This window comes from Vulpes vulpes, chromosome 7 (genome assembly GCF_048418805.1).
Source record: "Vulpes vulpes isolate BD-2025 chromosome 7, VulVul3, whole genome shotgun sequence".
NCBI classification, from domain to species: domain Eukaryota; kingdom Metazoa; phylum Chordata; class Mammalia; order Carnivora; family Canidae; genus Vulpes; species Vulpes vulpes.
The window spans coordinates 80,782,227-80,798,419 of NC_132786.1; the positions used below are offsets into that span (position 1 = coordinate 80,782,227).

At 36.9% G+C, this 16,193-nt stretch overlaps 1 non-coding gene across 1 annotated transcript; it reads right to left on the reverse strand.

The window, feature by feature from the left end:
• Window positions 1-397: 397 nt before the first annotated feature.
• LOC112935104 (U6 spliceosomal RNA) lies at window positions 398-501 on the reverse strand. The gene has a single exon (XR_003238111.1). It is a non-coding gene; the product is annotated as a U6 spliceosomal RNA (small nuclear RNA).
• Window positions 502-16,193: the final 15,692 nt, after the last annotated feature.

Here is a 16,193-nt window from a genome sequence, read left to right on the forward strand (position 1 = left end):
ACAACCATATTCCTCTACCTTTATTTCTGCATTTTATATAAAATCATGACCTAACAAAAGGAACCAAATAGCAACTTCGTAAATTAAGATCAGGTAACCTTATAACATTGAGGCTTGCCATTTATTCTAACTAAGATGCTACCACTAATCTGAGCTCCTATTGTCTCCATGCAAATATTTCAGTCTCTATATTTTATTTCTTAATAGTATTGACGCAGATATGGTCAATACTTCTTCAGCTAATATATACTTGTAATCAACATATTAGGTCTTACAAGTATCCATCAATAAAAATCAATTAGGAAACTAAACAAGGTATTATTCATTTAATCATTTCTATTCTTCTTGGTAGGTAATAGTAAATGACTTTACACTATATTATGTAGAGAAGAGATAGAAACATTTGGAACGCTTCACAGATTTGTATGTCATCATTGTGCAGGGGACATGTTAATCTCTGTATCATTCCAATTTTAGCATATGTGCTGCTTAAGTGAGTACAAGATAGAAATAGTTGGAAAGCAGCTGAATTTCTGATATCGATTGATTTCCTCTTCCCTCCCTTCCTTTCATCTTCATTCCTTTACCCCCCTTTTTAGAATTAAAAAGATTAATTTATTATTTTATTTTCTACCCTTCCTTTTTTAAAAAAAAAATCCCAGTGAGTTAACTGTGTTGGGCACAGGAAGCCAGTGGGAAATTAATTCTTTAATAATACAACAGACAAAAAAGCAGTCACTTTGGTGCCCAAAAGCAAATAGCAGAGATAGAAATAGGAAAGCAGTTTGCTTGGTCTGACTGAGAAGGCAGTATAATGCAGGCACAGGTCAATTATTAGTGTAGTCAGAAAAGAAATGATTAAAAATATGTAGAAGAGAAAGTATCAAGGAAAGCTTGTTGGACTGAGCTATATGTTCAATGTGAGAACTTTCTAGGTAATGGGAAATAGGAAGCAATTAGAGGACTAGATGTAAGTGAGGTTTCAATCCTGATTATTTAAAGATTATTTATTATTTATTTATTTATTTATTCATGAGAGACACAGAGAGACAGAGAGGCAGAGACATAGGCAAAGAGAGAAGCCGGGTCCATGCAGAGCGACCAATATGGGACTCGATCCCCAGACTCCAGGATTACATCCTGGGCAGGTGCTCAACCACTGAGTCACCCGGGCATCCTAATCCTGATTATTTAGATTTAATTGTTTTAACTGATGTACTATGGATGACTCCAGACCTCCAGAAGGTCATCCCAGCCAGAAGGAAGCTGAGGAGCCACAAAAAAGAACAAAAACAAAAACAAGAAACCCCACTGCCATAGCCCATGGTGCCAGGATCACCTGAGACAGGTTTTTGGAGAAAGAAGAGAATAAGAAGAAAATACGCTACTTTTAAAACTACCATAACAACAACTTGAAAGCTATTTTTGTAAATGCCAAGAAGAAAATAGTTTAACAGATGTTCTTGCCTGTAAGAATTGACACAAGCCAACTCTCAGGAGTAATTTCCCAGAAAGAAGAACTGGCCCAACACAACTGGGAGTTTACCAAATATTCAACTTCACTTTTAAAAATATGTTTGGGAGCTACGAGTGGACAAAACAAAATAAAAACCTTACGATTGTTCTTTACAACATTACTCCATATAAAGAACTGGATCAATTTACGAGATAACCTTAATTTCTCAAAGACAGTAAATAAGATTGAGGCAGAAGTCAGAATGAATGAGGAGACATGAGTTTACATAAAAGATGACTGTAATGACATCTGATAACCCCAAATTATCTGCTACAGAAACCCCATTTATTTTTTTTTACTTTATTCTTTATTTGAGTATATTGACACACATATTACATTAGTTTCAGATGTACAACATAGTAATTCAACTCCTCTATACCTTATGCTGTGTTCACCCCAACTCTAACTGCTCTACGTCCCATTACATCAGTAGTACAATATCTTTGACCCTATTCCATAAGCTGTACTTTCCCATTCCTATGACCTAATTCATTCTATAATTCCATTTCCACTCTCCTTTGTCAATTTTGCCCATCCTCCAATTCCACCCATGTTTTATTTTTTTTAAAAATCTTTGATCATTTTAGCTTTATTTTGGAAGAAATAAAGAATGTTTTTAATATTTTAACACATTCTGGTTCTTGCTGAGATAGGGAATTCTGAAATTTAGAGTAAAAGAGTGCTGTAAAATAGTGTCCATTTGGAAACAGAAGAAATTCCACTAATTTCATGTAAGCTACAGCACAGTTTTATACAACTAAAAGCTTTAAATAAATAGCCACCATTAATGTATCACAGGACAGGGGCTAGACTTTTAAAACTTACACAAACTTTTCCATTTTACCACATCTTTTGCCACAGGTACTACCTAGAGGGTGAGATTACTTTCAGCACTGACAGTCAATCAATAATCAATGTATCAACAGTTCTTACTGGCCATTCTCTCTGTAAGGTACTAGGATAGGCATTTTGAGAAATAAAAAAATAGACACAGTCAGAAACCCCATTTATAGGACATATTTGCATCAGCATTTCTAATGAAGCTCCCTAGAGCAGAGGCTGGATTGCTGACGAAATTATCCTAGTGGTGATTTTATTCAGGAGGGGCTCGTAATGGTAATACCCTTGTAGTCCCTATAGTTCAGTTCAGTTAAGTCAACCCCCAGGTTTTCAGGTCCAAAAACCAGAAGTCCTTAGTAAACTAAAGAGTGCAGTCTCTCCGTGATGAAGTCCTGCTAACTGACTACACAAGACTGATCAGTACAACACCTCAATGACCATTCATTAATTTAAACCTTTAGTCACACTATACAAGCGATTAAGTAACTACATTCCTTTGCAAAGTATCCATTGTTCCAGATTCAACCAGAAGGCAGAGTTTAAGCTGTGACTGCCCCTATATAAATCCCAGCTTTGCCACTTACTGACAGTTTGGCATTGAGCACGTTTCTCAGTCTTAGTGGAATCACGTTCTTTCATTTCTACAAAGGGACTGACAAGAGCTTCAACTCTAGGGTGCTTATATAAAATTTAAATGAACTAATACATGTAAAGCACCCAGAACAGTGTCTGACACTACAGTAACGATCAACCACTTTGAGCTGTTTTGGAGAGATTTCTAAGAACCCGTACTTTTTCAGCATACTTTTTCATGCTTGGTAAGTATGAAATGGGAGATCCAAGGCAGCAGGGTGGTGGTAGTGGTAGTATTTCATACATTTAGTTTCTAATAAAGCCAAATTAACAAGTGTGTTTTTATCTCCGAAATCCAAGTCTTCCTTAATGGAGCAGTACTCACTGAAAAATCAGGCAGACCTTCTCTTTCTGAATCTCAATTTTCTAGGCTTTCCACTTTTCTCCATCACAACCATTCCTTTCTTAGATGAGTTAATATCACTGATTAAATTTCATTCAAGTGTGATCCCCTTGAGGCTTAGAGACATTATATATTGATTGAATCAATCAAACTGCCAGAGTTTTAGAAGCACTGTTAGAGCCTATATCCTATCCTGTTAGATGTCAGGTTTAGAGGCTGTTGCAAACCCTATCCATATCCTGCTCCACATCCTCAGCCCACCTACTTGATCTCAGATAGGCAAAATCTCAACATGCTTGCATTGTTCTCTCCCTGAGGGTTTAAAATAATTACATTTTAAAGTCATTGCTGGAACTATGGCATTAAATAGGAGAAAGTATTTGATTACTTAGGTATGTCCTGTATCTAGTCATAGTAGTCAAACACCAAAAACATTTTTATCTCCTGAACTTTCCAAATCTTCCTTCTGACCACTCTTCTGAGTACCTCTCCCAAAACACCAATCCATTTTTATAGGGCTCAATCCCCAGGTAAGAAAGAGTCTTAAATATTAATTGTTTAAAATCTGTGTCTAAACATGATGTATCCAGTCAGTAAAACAAACAAAAACCTGAGCATATATCCTTAGAATATGTGTTTTTATATATTAATGATAGGCATGTACTATTTTAAATAATGTTATTTAAATATAAACAGATATTTAAAAGGGTGGGATAACCAAATATTATTAGAAGTTCTAACATTTTAATTTGACATCCCAAAAAATCATTTTGTACATATCCCAGGATAACCATCCTCTGATTTAGAGAGCATTGCTTAAACTATATGGTACATAACATACTGCATTCCTAAATTTAAAAGCCAAAAAAAAAAAAAATGTTGAAGATGAAACTTTGAAGAAATCATGGTAGGATACATCGGGTACCACTTCATTACTAACCAGTGGAGTAGAAGTCCAGATTTCCCATTTGGTTTCTATTGACACTCAGAGGGAGGATTCCTCATTACTACTGGGTGGGCATGAGAATTCCAGCTCCCCACAAGGCATCCACTGAACCTCCCTGGTTGGAACAGGTAGAAATGCCTCATCACTGCTCCCCAAGTGGCCTTCACTGACGCCACAGGGGCCACTTAATGGCCTTGTTATTGCAGTGTGGTCGTACAAATCCTGACTTTCCACTGGGCTTTCTCTTACACCATCCCATTGGTAAAAGAGAAGGCTATCTCATTCTTACCACCTTATGGGGATGAAAGTCTATTTCACCACTCAGCATTCTCTGACACTACTTTGGTGGGGTAGTAGAAAGACCCTGTTACAGTGGGGCAAGAGTTAAAGTCTAGGCTTTAGACTTTGGTCTAGGGCTTTTGGACTTGGCCTTTGCTAATATGGGTGGAGAAGGGGCCATGTTTTCTGTTTGTTTCATTTTGTTTTCCCTGTGGTGGTAGAATGTAATAGAGTAGCTATTACCTAAAATGTTTCTGATTTGCAGGCTGCCCCTTTCTTGGTCCTCTGACTTGAAAGCGTGGGTTTTTATTTGGGCCATTTTTGTCTGTACTTGTTGGCATTTACCAGTGACCTATATCTTCACTCCTATCTGAGATGTAGCAGCCAACAAAAACTTGGGACACTTCCCACCATGGCGTACCTTGAATTTCAAAGTTGAGTGTTTTGCTTTCTTTTCTACTTTACATTACAGTCTTTTTACATTGTTTTATATATAATATCCAGAGTTTTTAGTTATTTTTAGTAGGAGAGGGAAAACGTACATATTTCTAGGAGTAGAAGGGGGATTTGTTTTATGTGAGATATTTAACCTCCTTGTGTCTCAATTTGTTCATCAATATAATGATGATAATTATATCAACCTTGCAGAGTTGTTGAACTAATTAAGATAATATTTTTTTTTTAAATTAGCCCAGCCTGTCACACTAAGGACAACTATGTAAAAGAGGCTTCTATGAGTTCTGGTTTTATGAACAAATCAGTATGGTGTTATTTCTGTGGCACACTGTGTTCACCACTTTGAGCTGCATGTTATATACCCTCTAAAACAGACACCTGTGGACAATGTTTCTAAGAGAGCCAGTTATACAAATGAATTAATGTTGAAAAAAGAAGCTATCCTGCAGTATGGCACATTATAGTTACAAAAACACTTAAAAAAAGAAAAAGACAGTTATACCAGGAATGACATCAGTGCTTTTGATTCAGTAATTATTGATGCAAGTGACTAAAACAGTTAATGGATATACCACAGTCTGACTAAGGGCACTGGTGAAATGGAGTCATACTAACTATAGGACTTTCAATGAAGACAAAAGGCATGCTAACTTTGAGCCAAATTTTAGATAAAAAGAAAGTTGCTGTGATTATTAATAGCAGTCATAATAATATTACAAAAGATTTGTAAACACGTTAGACCTTGTTTCTATAACTTTAGGGCCAATTATATCCCAAGAAACCTCAGTCTCTTTCCTAAAAATAATTAAAAGTGAGTTAAATTAGTTGAATCTTTTCTTGAAATTGTACTCAAGAAAATAGTAAAAATAAGATCCCATTAATAGAATGTTTAAAAAGTGGAAAACTTTAAAACCTCCTCTTCCTCTCCCATACTTCAGCTGCATCTAGAGTTTTCTGTTCTCTCCTAACCCTGGTTAGGAATTCATCATTTTTTCTTCCACAAAGAAACCACTGGCTTAATTGCTTTCTTTTCCAATTTTCTTTAAAAGGGACTCTATAAAATAAAGGGGAGGCAGTAAATTCTCTTCTTTTAATACTACCCTTTGCATCATTCATCTCATGCAAATCCCATAATTTTCAATGCTGCAGTTATAAGATACATATGTAAATTTCTTCCCATAATGAGGGAAAAATGATGCTAGATCACTAAGTTTCACAGTTATTTAGACATTGCTTAGCTGAAAGCAATTGAACAGTATTCCAGGAGCAAGAAAATGGCAGGGCATCTGGCTGTCTGTTTATGAACAATCAGACTGATCTGATCACCTTTATTAATTAAAAAAAAATAGATTTGACTTATTTAGGATAAGTGGATTAAGTCAATCTATGGCCGTGATACCATATAGTTAGTGCTTTAAAAGCGGTAAAATACTATCATCAGTGATAATGATGAGGATTATAATACTAATTATCATGATGATGACAATAGCAATTGGAGAGATGTCATTAGTAGATTTCGGGTGTGACTGCTTAGAAAATCAAATGAACTGTACAGCTTGGCAGGGGTTTTCTCCCTATGAGCTTACCACACATATTATATTTACTATATTACTTTATGCAGACAAAACACTGACAAAGAAATTTAAAATGAGGTCACCACAGGATAGCCAGCCGAGGAGAAGGTGGGCTGAGTATGGAGAGATGAGTGCCTGGCCTGATGACTCCTCTGCTCCATCACATTGGAAAAGAATAAACATCATTATCACACACAGTCCTGGGGATCAAGGTTGGTAGATACAATTTAAAGCCATCTCTGTACAGCAAAAAATAAAACTGTATTTTCTTATCAGTGTGATTGTGGGAGATAATGATAATTTAATTTCAGTCTATTTATTTATTAATTGTCTACATACTCAGAAAGAACCTCTGTCACAAAAAGCCATTCTCAACTAAGTAGGCAGGCAGAAAGATTTCTCCCAGCTGCTCTCAGCGGTGCTCAGATCGTTCAAGTGAATTACTGGAAACAATGGATACTGAGAATAAAAGAAAAATGATTGGAGAGAATAGAAGTTGATAGCATTGAAATAAAAACCTTCCAGTGGGGCAGACCTGTGTGGAACTGCATGTCTTTGCATATTTCCCCAAGGAGAAAAGTAAAGAATGGTTTTGGCTGTGAGATGCATTTTAAAACTGTAAAATAAAAGGATCATGTATCAAACCGAATTGTGTTGGCTTAGAGACATATTACATCTTTGCACGATTCTGCATTCCCTACAATATTTTTCATATTTATTCATTTACTTTATTTCTCCCCTGGCATTTCTCTTCCTAATATGGATGGATGGATGGATGGATGGATGGATGGATGGATGGATGGACAGTTTATTGGTACTGACTCAGTGCCACATAAATCTAAACTCCTGATCACTTAAAATCCTTAATGAATCCTGAAAATAGCTGTAAAATATTTTCCCTAATCATCATTTCTAAAATGCTTTGTAATTTAGAGTGTGCTGCATTATTCTTGGACCATTCATTCAGTGTGCCCACTGCTCGACTACCCAGCATTTCCATAAATTCATTTGTTATTGTGAAGGCACAAATAAAAGTCTTACATTGGCCTAAGTACAAGAAATCTATACCAAGAGAAAGCTGATGCCTCTATTCCCAGCACCTGGTCAAGATAACACTATTTAAGATCAAAATAAAGATAGCATGGGCACAGACAACATTGTACAATGAGCTCTATTTATAGGAATAACATATCATTAGAAAGATGAATGCATGCAGGGCAAGGGGTGGGGTGGTGGTGCCTTGTTGGCTCAGTGATTGAGCATCTGCCTTTGACTCAGGTCATGATCCTGGGACTCTGGGATCGAGTCCTGTATCACGGAGCTTGCTTCTCCCTCTGCCTATGTCTCTTTCTTTCTCTCTGTGTCTCACATGAATAAAAAAAAAAAAAAAAGATAAATGGAGGTTAAAGGTAGAGAACTAAAAATTAAGGAAACAAGTGATTTTTGATAATGATTTTGAATGCAATCCTTGGCTTCCAAGAGACTGTAGAAAGAGTCCCAGGGGAAAAAAAAAAAAAAAAGCTGTACTTAGAAATACCTTTTCTTTTCCTTTTTTTTTTTTTAAGATCTTATTTATTTATTCATGAGACACAGAGAGAGAGGCATAGACATAGGCAGAGAGAGAAGCAGGGTCCCTGCAGGGAGCCCGATGTGGAACTCGATCCCAGATCCCGGGATCATGTCCTGAGCTGAAGGCAGCGTTGAGTGTTGAGACTCTCAACCACTGAGCCACCGACACCTTTTCATTTACACCTTTAGTGCATCCTGACAGGGCAAGCCCAAAGTTTTAAAACGTGCTTTTGTCTGTCACAACTATAACCAATATAAAAATCTCCTCATGTTTCAAAATGAATTTCACTCTTTGGGGCAGATGTACCTTTAACCTTTAGTTTCCACGTTGCTGTCACTTTCTGAGTTATCACATCATGCCCTAGATTTAAAGGCATTATGACAAATCAGTGGTAAGTATAAGATAGAAGCGAATTTTTGCAATTATAAGAACTCACTAGCTGATACAATTTGACTCAGGAATATAACCATGAGTCTTTTTGCCTTTCTAGAACACAATCTGTTTCAAGGAATTTAAGAAATAGTTTCTTCTGGTAAATAGTTGGCATCATTCCAATATGAGAAAATCATGCTGCCCAAGGTGTTTTTTTGTTTTGTTTTTTTGTTTTTGACTAATAAAAAGTGTTCTACCCAGTTTCTTGTTAGACAACAACTATATGACTTCTGCTTCATGATTTGAAGTGATAATGTCGGTCAGGGATCCCAGGACACTTTAGAAATAGGGGACCCTGCATCTCAATCAGCTGCATGGTTTTTAGAAGTGTACCCTTCAGGGACACACTGTCCACTCCAATTTCTTCTCCACAGGTGCCACGAAATCCATCCCTTTCTGCTTTCATACCCGTCTCTCCGAGCATCACCTCTGTTTCTGCATTTCTTCACAGCATTTGTATCCAGGGAGATCCAAAGTTCTCTCATTCTGATTTATTTTGCTGCATGATTGATATGCGTCAACACATACAGAAGACCCATGTTGTGATGAGTATTATTCTAAATGCTTGGGATATGTGAGCTCACTTAATCCTTGGAGATAGAAACTATTATTACTTTCTCATTACAGAGGAAGAAACTGAGGCAAAAAGGGCTAACTGTGCTATCAAGAGTCACTCAGACCGGGAGAAATGTAGCTAGTATTTCAACTTAGGCAGGCTGTGTTCGGAATCCACTCATAAGCACTACTCTTTCACCTTGAGACCTAGGCTGCAGTGGCCAAAAGAATATACAGGACGCCCAGTTAACATTTAGTATCAGATAAACAACCAGGCTTTGTTAGTATAAATATGTCCTATCTATTGCCTGAGACATTCTTATACTTCAAAATCATTTTTTAATCTAATATTCAACTGTAACAGGGTGCCCTGTATTTTTATGTGGTGAATCTAGCAACCCAGCTGGAGACTGTCCCTGAGACTGACTTTTCTGAATAATGCCCCTTCCCCTATGTTGTCCTCATGACCTTCAGCAGTGGCTTAGCAATTGCCAAGGCTTTTTCCTAATCCATCAGCCTGAGCTGTATTAGCTGCCTGCCTAATGACAAAGCTTTGGAAAATTTTCTCAATATTATAGATCAGGGCTTAGAAAACTTTTTTGAAAAGGGCCAGATAATAAATATTTCAGGTACTGTGACTCATACAGTCTCTGTTTCAATGAGTCTACTCTTCCAATACAGAAGAAAAGCCACAGACAAGACATAAACCAACAAATGCAGCTATGTTCCAATAAAACTTTATCGACAGTAACAAGTAACAGGTCTTGTTTGGCTCATGAACATGAATTTCCTGATCCCTGCCATAGATTTTCCTAGTAGGTTTGGAGAGGTGAGTTCCCATGAGAAAGCAAGTAGCTCAACCAAAAGATACCACTAGAACAGATGCTCTCTCTGCAAATTATCTGCTATTTAGTGAAAGAAATCATCAGTGAAGAAATTTCTCCTCAATATTTCTAAAACAGGGCCAGCCTGTACCTCATAGGATAGTCACACCATCATAGGAAAGAGATGTAAGCAGATATAACCTGAATAAAAAGCAAGTCCTGGGTCTTCCAGTAGGTTTTGTATGTGCCCCTGAGGTGGAGCTGTCTCTAATTACCCACTCTTCTGTTTTCATTTCCACACTACCTCAAGAAGCTTGTCTCCTTTTGTCTTCTATTTCCTCTCTTCTTCCCTTCAATTTACTTAATGGTGTGCAGTTATAGCTCTTTGCCTATTGTTTTTCTCCTTCTGTTTCTACTGCATTTAAATCCTGAAATGCAAATTCTTGACCTTCCATGTCCTAAAAATCTCAAATTCTTCCTGACTACTAAATCCAGAGGTTGCCTGTGTTCCATACCCTGTTTCATCATTTTACTGTATTTTCAACTTTGAATTGTTTGCTTCTCAGATCACTGTTCTTCCTTGGAACCTGAGATTGAGTTCTCTCATTGTTCTCATCTTCCCTGTGTGACCACATTTTGGGTCTCTATACTAGACTGTCTACAAGCATGGCCAGAGAATTCTCTCTGTTCTAGGTGGAATCTCTTTCCTTTGTGCTAGACTTTGTGTTGGCCCAGTTATTTACACTGACCAATGGAATGAAGCAGAAGTAGAACGGTGTCAGCTCCTAGATCTAAGCCTTCAGAAATGTGGAAGCTTCTGGTTCCACTCCCTGAGAAAATATAGCTACCATAACTGTTGCCCAAGAGGTAATTACATGAATAAAGCAAACTCAGTGTAACTTGTCAAGGACAGAAATGTGTCTCCCTCCCTCACAGGTTTCTATGTTGAAGTCCATCCTCCAGTACCTCAGAATGTTATTGTATTTGGGGATAGGGCCCTCAAAGAGCTGATTAAGCTAAAATGAGGCTGTTAGGGTGGGGCCTAATCCAATTTGACTGGCATTCCTAGAAGAAGAACTATAGAAGCACAAAGAGACACTAAATGTGTGCACAGAGAGGTGGAACCATGTGAGGACACAGCAAGAATGCAGCCATCTGCAACCCAAGGAGAGAGGCCTCAGAAGAATCCAAACCTGCTGACACCTGGATCTTGGACTTCTAGCCTGCAGAACTATGGGAAAATAACTTATGCTGGTTAAGCCACCCAGTCTGCTGTATTTTGTTATGGTATACATAGCGAACTAAGACATATCCCACACCTTGCTAAGTAATCCCATACAGCACAACTTTGCAATCTGCTTTTCCTCCAATAGTCCGTACATCACTAGTACATTGGATGCCAGCCTACCTTGCTACTGTCTTTTCCCCATGTAAACTCTAGCCACCATAATGTTCTTATAACCTACACCAGTATAAATTCATGTGGATTAACAATCCAAATGCAAAAAGCTAAAATTTTAAGCTGTTAGAAGAAATATAAGAGAATATATTTTATCATCTCAGTATAGAGAAGAATTTCTAAATAAGTCCCAAATAACACAAGCCATAAAGAAAATCATAAATAAAATTACATAAATGAAATATTTTAGTAAAAGAAAAATTTAGTATAAAACCATTTACCATAAACAAAGTGAAAAAAGTCACATACTTGAGGACAATATCAGTAATATGTGTAATTGATAAAAAACAATATTTGGAAGATATTAAAAACTCATACAAATAAGTAATTAGATTAAAACTCCAACTGAAAAATGAGCAAAACAAATAAATGGAAAGTTTGCAGTAGTGGAAACTTAACTGTATAATAAAATAAAACTCCTCTCAGTACTAATTTAGAAAACACAAAATTAAAAACCATGTGGTATACCATTTTAATGAATTAGACTCACCCCTAAGCAAAAATAGAGACAAATACAAGTATTGGTGAGGATGTAGCTCAACTAGAACACACAAATACATTGTTAAAGGGAGAACAAATTGTCAAATACAACAAATTTGAAAAGATGCAAATTCTATGACCCAGCAACCACACTCTTGGCTTACAAATAGATTTTCAATTATTACTCTACATGGTAATTGCCTCAGGAGCTTTATGTTTGTTTTATCTTTAGTACTAGTATCTAATCCCTGCCCCAGAGCAAATGAGTAAGAATCTCTAAGGGTGAGATTCAGACAAGGATGAGAGGGATTGCAATCTCCAGCCATTGCTAACACTACTATCTCCGAAAACATTTCACATAGGTACACAGGGAGGTGTACATAAGAATATTCACTGCAATATGATCTGTCATAGCTAACAACTGGAAAAAAAAACAATGTCCTTCCTCAGGAAAAATGGATGAATAATTTGTGGCATAGTCATACGCTGGATTGTTCTAGAGCAGTTAAGAAGCTAGGCTTGCATAATTAAATATGAATAACACTAAAATACAATTTTAACCAAAAATATATTCAGCATTATATGTGTATTAATACTAGAAATTTAAAAATATGCAGTGAGTACTCTTTTTTTATAGCTACTTAACAAATAGAAACCTTCAGAAAATGAAAAACATCAAAATTGTACAACATAATCTAATCTCTGGCTAATCTTTGGAAATTAGGCCAAAGATAAAGGGTGCTTATTCCATAAAAGTACACTGAAAGCCAGTTTAACTTTAAAAAATTCACATTGGAATACCTGAATGGCTCAGTGGTTACGTGTCTACCTTTGGCTCAGGGTGTGATCCCAAGGTCCTGGGACTGAGTCCTACATCAGATTCCCACAGGGAGCCTGCTTCTCCCCCTGCCTGTGTCTCAGCCTCTCTCTCTGTGTCTCTCATGAATAAATAAATAAAACCTTTTAGGAATAAAAAAACAAATTAAAAAATAAAATATTCACATTTGATTTTGAACTCATCATCAGTGGAGAACCACAGTAAAATTTTGAACAATATGCCCTGAGAGTGTACTTTTTACAGCTCTTTCCACCCTATACTACCAAATTCCCTAAAACCAGTGACTTTGGTTAAGTATGAGCTACCTAAGCTTGCTGACCTCAGAGGAACAGAGTTTGGAATGATACCTTGTAATTAACATATATATTAAAGTGAAAATTGTTTCCTCATAGGTACTTTGGTCTAAGCCTTCTGCTTTTAGACCACATTTTGGTTAAAAAGTTCTATTGTTCTTCGATGTCATCATGAACTTCTTCATTCATGTTTCTCAGTTATTCTTTTTATTTTGCCCCTCGCAATCTTTATGTTCCATTTGCCTTTCCACCAGAAATTGTGACTCCTCATCGAAACAGACAATTTTATCTTAGGTAGAGCTGGTTGGTACCTCTTCCTTAGTGATTAGCAGAGTTGATCGTATTTTTTGCTACTGAACTTTCAATAGTGTAGTGTAACTACTGCTGGAGTCACTGCTTCTCCACTGGAACTGTTAACCTCGGAGGAGCAGGTGCCAGAGCTCCTTCTCTGTGCTTCTCTGTGTCTCCTTTTGACCCACACCTAGACAGCCTGAATTTTTAGAAATGGCTTGTGAATGCCTCCTCCTCAACTTAAGTTACCACACTGATTTATTCGTTCTTTTAGGGCAGCTTATAATTTTAATCAGTTCTCTCTGCTCTTTTTTTTTTTTTATGTCTTTTGTGTACTTTCTGAATTCTTTTTTCTTGATTTTAACTGATTCCTACAATCACAGCTTTCCCCCCTCTGAGTATTTATGGAACTTGTTCATAATGGTTTTGTCCATATGTCTTCAAGTCAGGTCTTTATAAAGGACAGAATCTTCTCTCCTTTCTCTCTTCACATCCTCAAGGACCCAGGATTTCTAAAATTGCCACCTTGACCACATGCATTGAAATAACCTGGGAGTACTTGTCATCAAGTTAATTTTTAGCCTCCCTTCCAGAATCTTTGGGTCGAAAGTAGGAAGAATTGGGGTTCATACTAATGTATTGGGAATTTTTATGGCAAGGGCTTTATATATTTTAACAAACTCAATCTTAATAACAACTCTATTTTTAAAAAGGTATTGCTACCCTTATTTTATAGATGTGAAATTGAGAATTACAAAGTATACAGCAAAGATTTTTGAACCCAGGTTTCAAATCTCAACTTGCTTAATAGCCATGTGATTTAGAGGCAAGCTTTTTAATATTTCTGTGTGTAAGTTTCTTCTTTTAAAGTATGAATTAAAAAATGACAGCAGCTCATGGAAGTATTGTGAGGGCTAAATGAGAATAGAAAAGTCCTGTGAAAAATGCTCCAACACAAAATAGTCCTCAATAAATCTTGGCCTGGGAGATCATTGAATCCCACATGAAGCAATAGAGGAACTGGGATTTATCTGAGACCTGGGATTTATCTCTGAGGGCTCAGAGATTTTTCTATCAGGGGCCAGAGAGTAAATATGTTAGGCTGTGCAGATCACACAGCCTGTTTCAACTACACAACTCCACCCTGGTATCAGAAAAGAAGTCAGTAAAAAGGCCCCTGGGTAGGTCAATGGGTTGAGGATTCAAATCTTGGTTTTGGCTCAGGTCATGATCTCCAGGCAGGGAGATGAATGCCTTGGGCTTTGGGGCTCCATGGTCAGTGGGGAGTCTGCTTCCCCCCTCCTTCAGCCCCTACCCACAACCCCACCCCAGTACTCTCTCTCTCTCTCTCAAAAACAAACAAATCTTAAAAAAAAAAAAAAAAGAAAGAAAAGAAAAGTAGCCATTAACAAAATGTTTTTAAAAAATGGCTGTGGATGTATTCAGATAAAACTTCATTTATGGACACCAAAAAGTGTCAGGTTTTGCCAGGAGACTATAGTTTGCAGACCCCCACCTTTATCTATCAGGTTCAAAGCTTCTGATACAACACAGCAGCCTAAGTGAACTTTGAACACAAAAGCTACTTAGAGAGTATTTAATCAGTTAATATGACATAATTTTCGAGGTTTCTGCTTCAGTATCTTAATTCTTGTGTAAGAAGAAATTAAGTAAAATGGAACCCCTTATCATTCCTTGATTTTGTATCCTTTAAAGCTACCTACACTCTAGTTGAACCTTTAATTTGTTAACCACCTCTTCTCAAATTCATCCTCTTCTCTTCCAACCTCCATCAGCCTCTTTCCCTGGGATACTCAAATGGAGATCCAAAGGCAAGATTATCATGTATTATGATGACGTGTGTCAACTTGTCACTTACTTGCTTTTCCCTTTAATTAATCCAGAATGTTCTTATAAAAAACTGCTGTTAGAGACTAAGTCTGCCTAGCCCACTCAGACTCAAGATACACCTGCCTTCAGCATGCTGATTGCATGACTTGCCCAGTGCCTTTCAGAGATCCTTCCTTTAAATTGCAGGCAAGGCAATACAAGCAGAATCTGCCGGCCACTGTGACTAGTGAAACCGTCATAATGAATAAAAAAATCCATGACTAATGTGATCCCACTATGTAATCCACACTGGGAACTGGACAGAAAGGGTAACAGAACTTTAATATGACGGATGATGGCTAGAGAAGCATTTGGCTATCACTGATCCATTTACATAAATATTTAGATAATTCTAATATCTAAGTAACTAAGTTAATATTGAATGCAGGTGAGACTGAGAGTCTTAAAAGTAAGAGTATATCAAAGATTCTAATCAAATTTATAGCAAAAGAAAATAATGCCATGAAATCTCAGCAAATCAGATATGGCATGCATTTTAACAGAAACTTTGGACCTAGATAGAATTGTCAAATTGATCCTCAGAATTTCTTCTTGCTTTACAGGTAAGACAAAACTCTCCCATGAATAATCTGAATAAATCCCTCACCTTCCTGGAGCACTCTGCTGCTTATTTCACCAGTGCCATTACAATCCAGTAGTTGTTTTTGTTTTTTTGTTTGGTTTTTGGTTTTTGGTTCTTTTTTGTTTTGTTTTTTTGTTTGTTTGTTTGTTTGTTTTTTAAAGTACTGACTCTGCAAATCCCCTGGGCCACCATCCGAAGACCCAAAGCCAGGGTGAAACAGTTGGATTTTCTTAGCACAGATTATTTCAACACAGTCTCTGCTCTCTCATTAGACATAGACATTTAAAGTGAATGGTTTTTAAATGATACCCACAGTGAATACCAATGCCTCAGTGCAGAATTATCATAAATATACAAATGTCTTCTTCTTCACATTTTTATCCAGTATGAG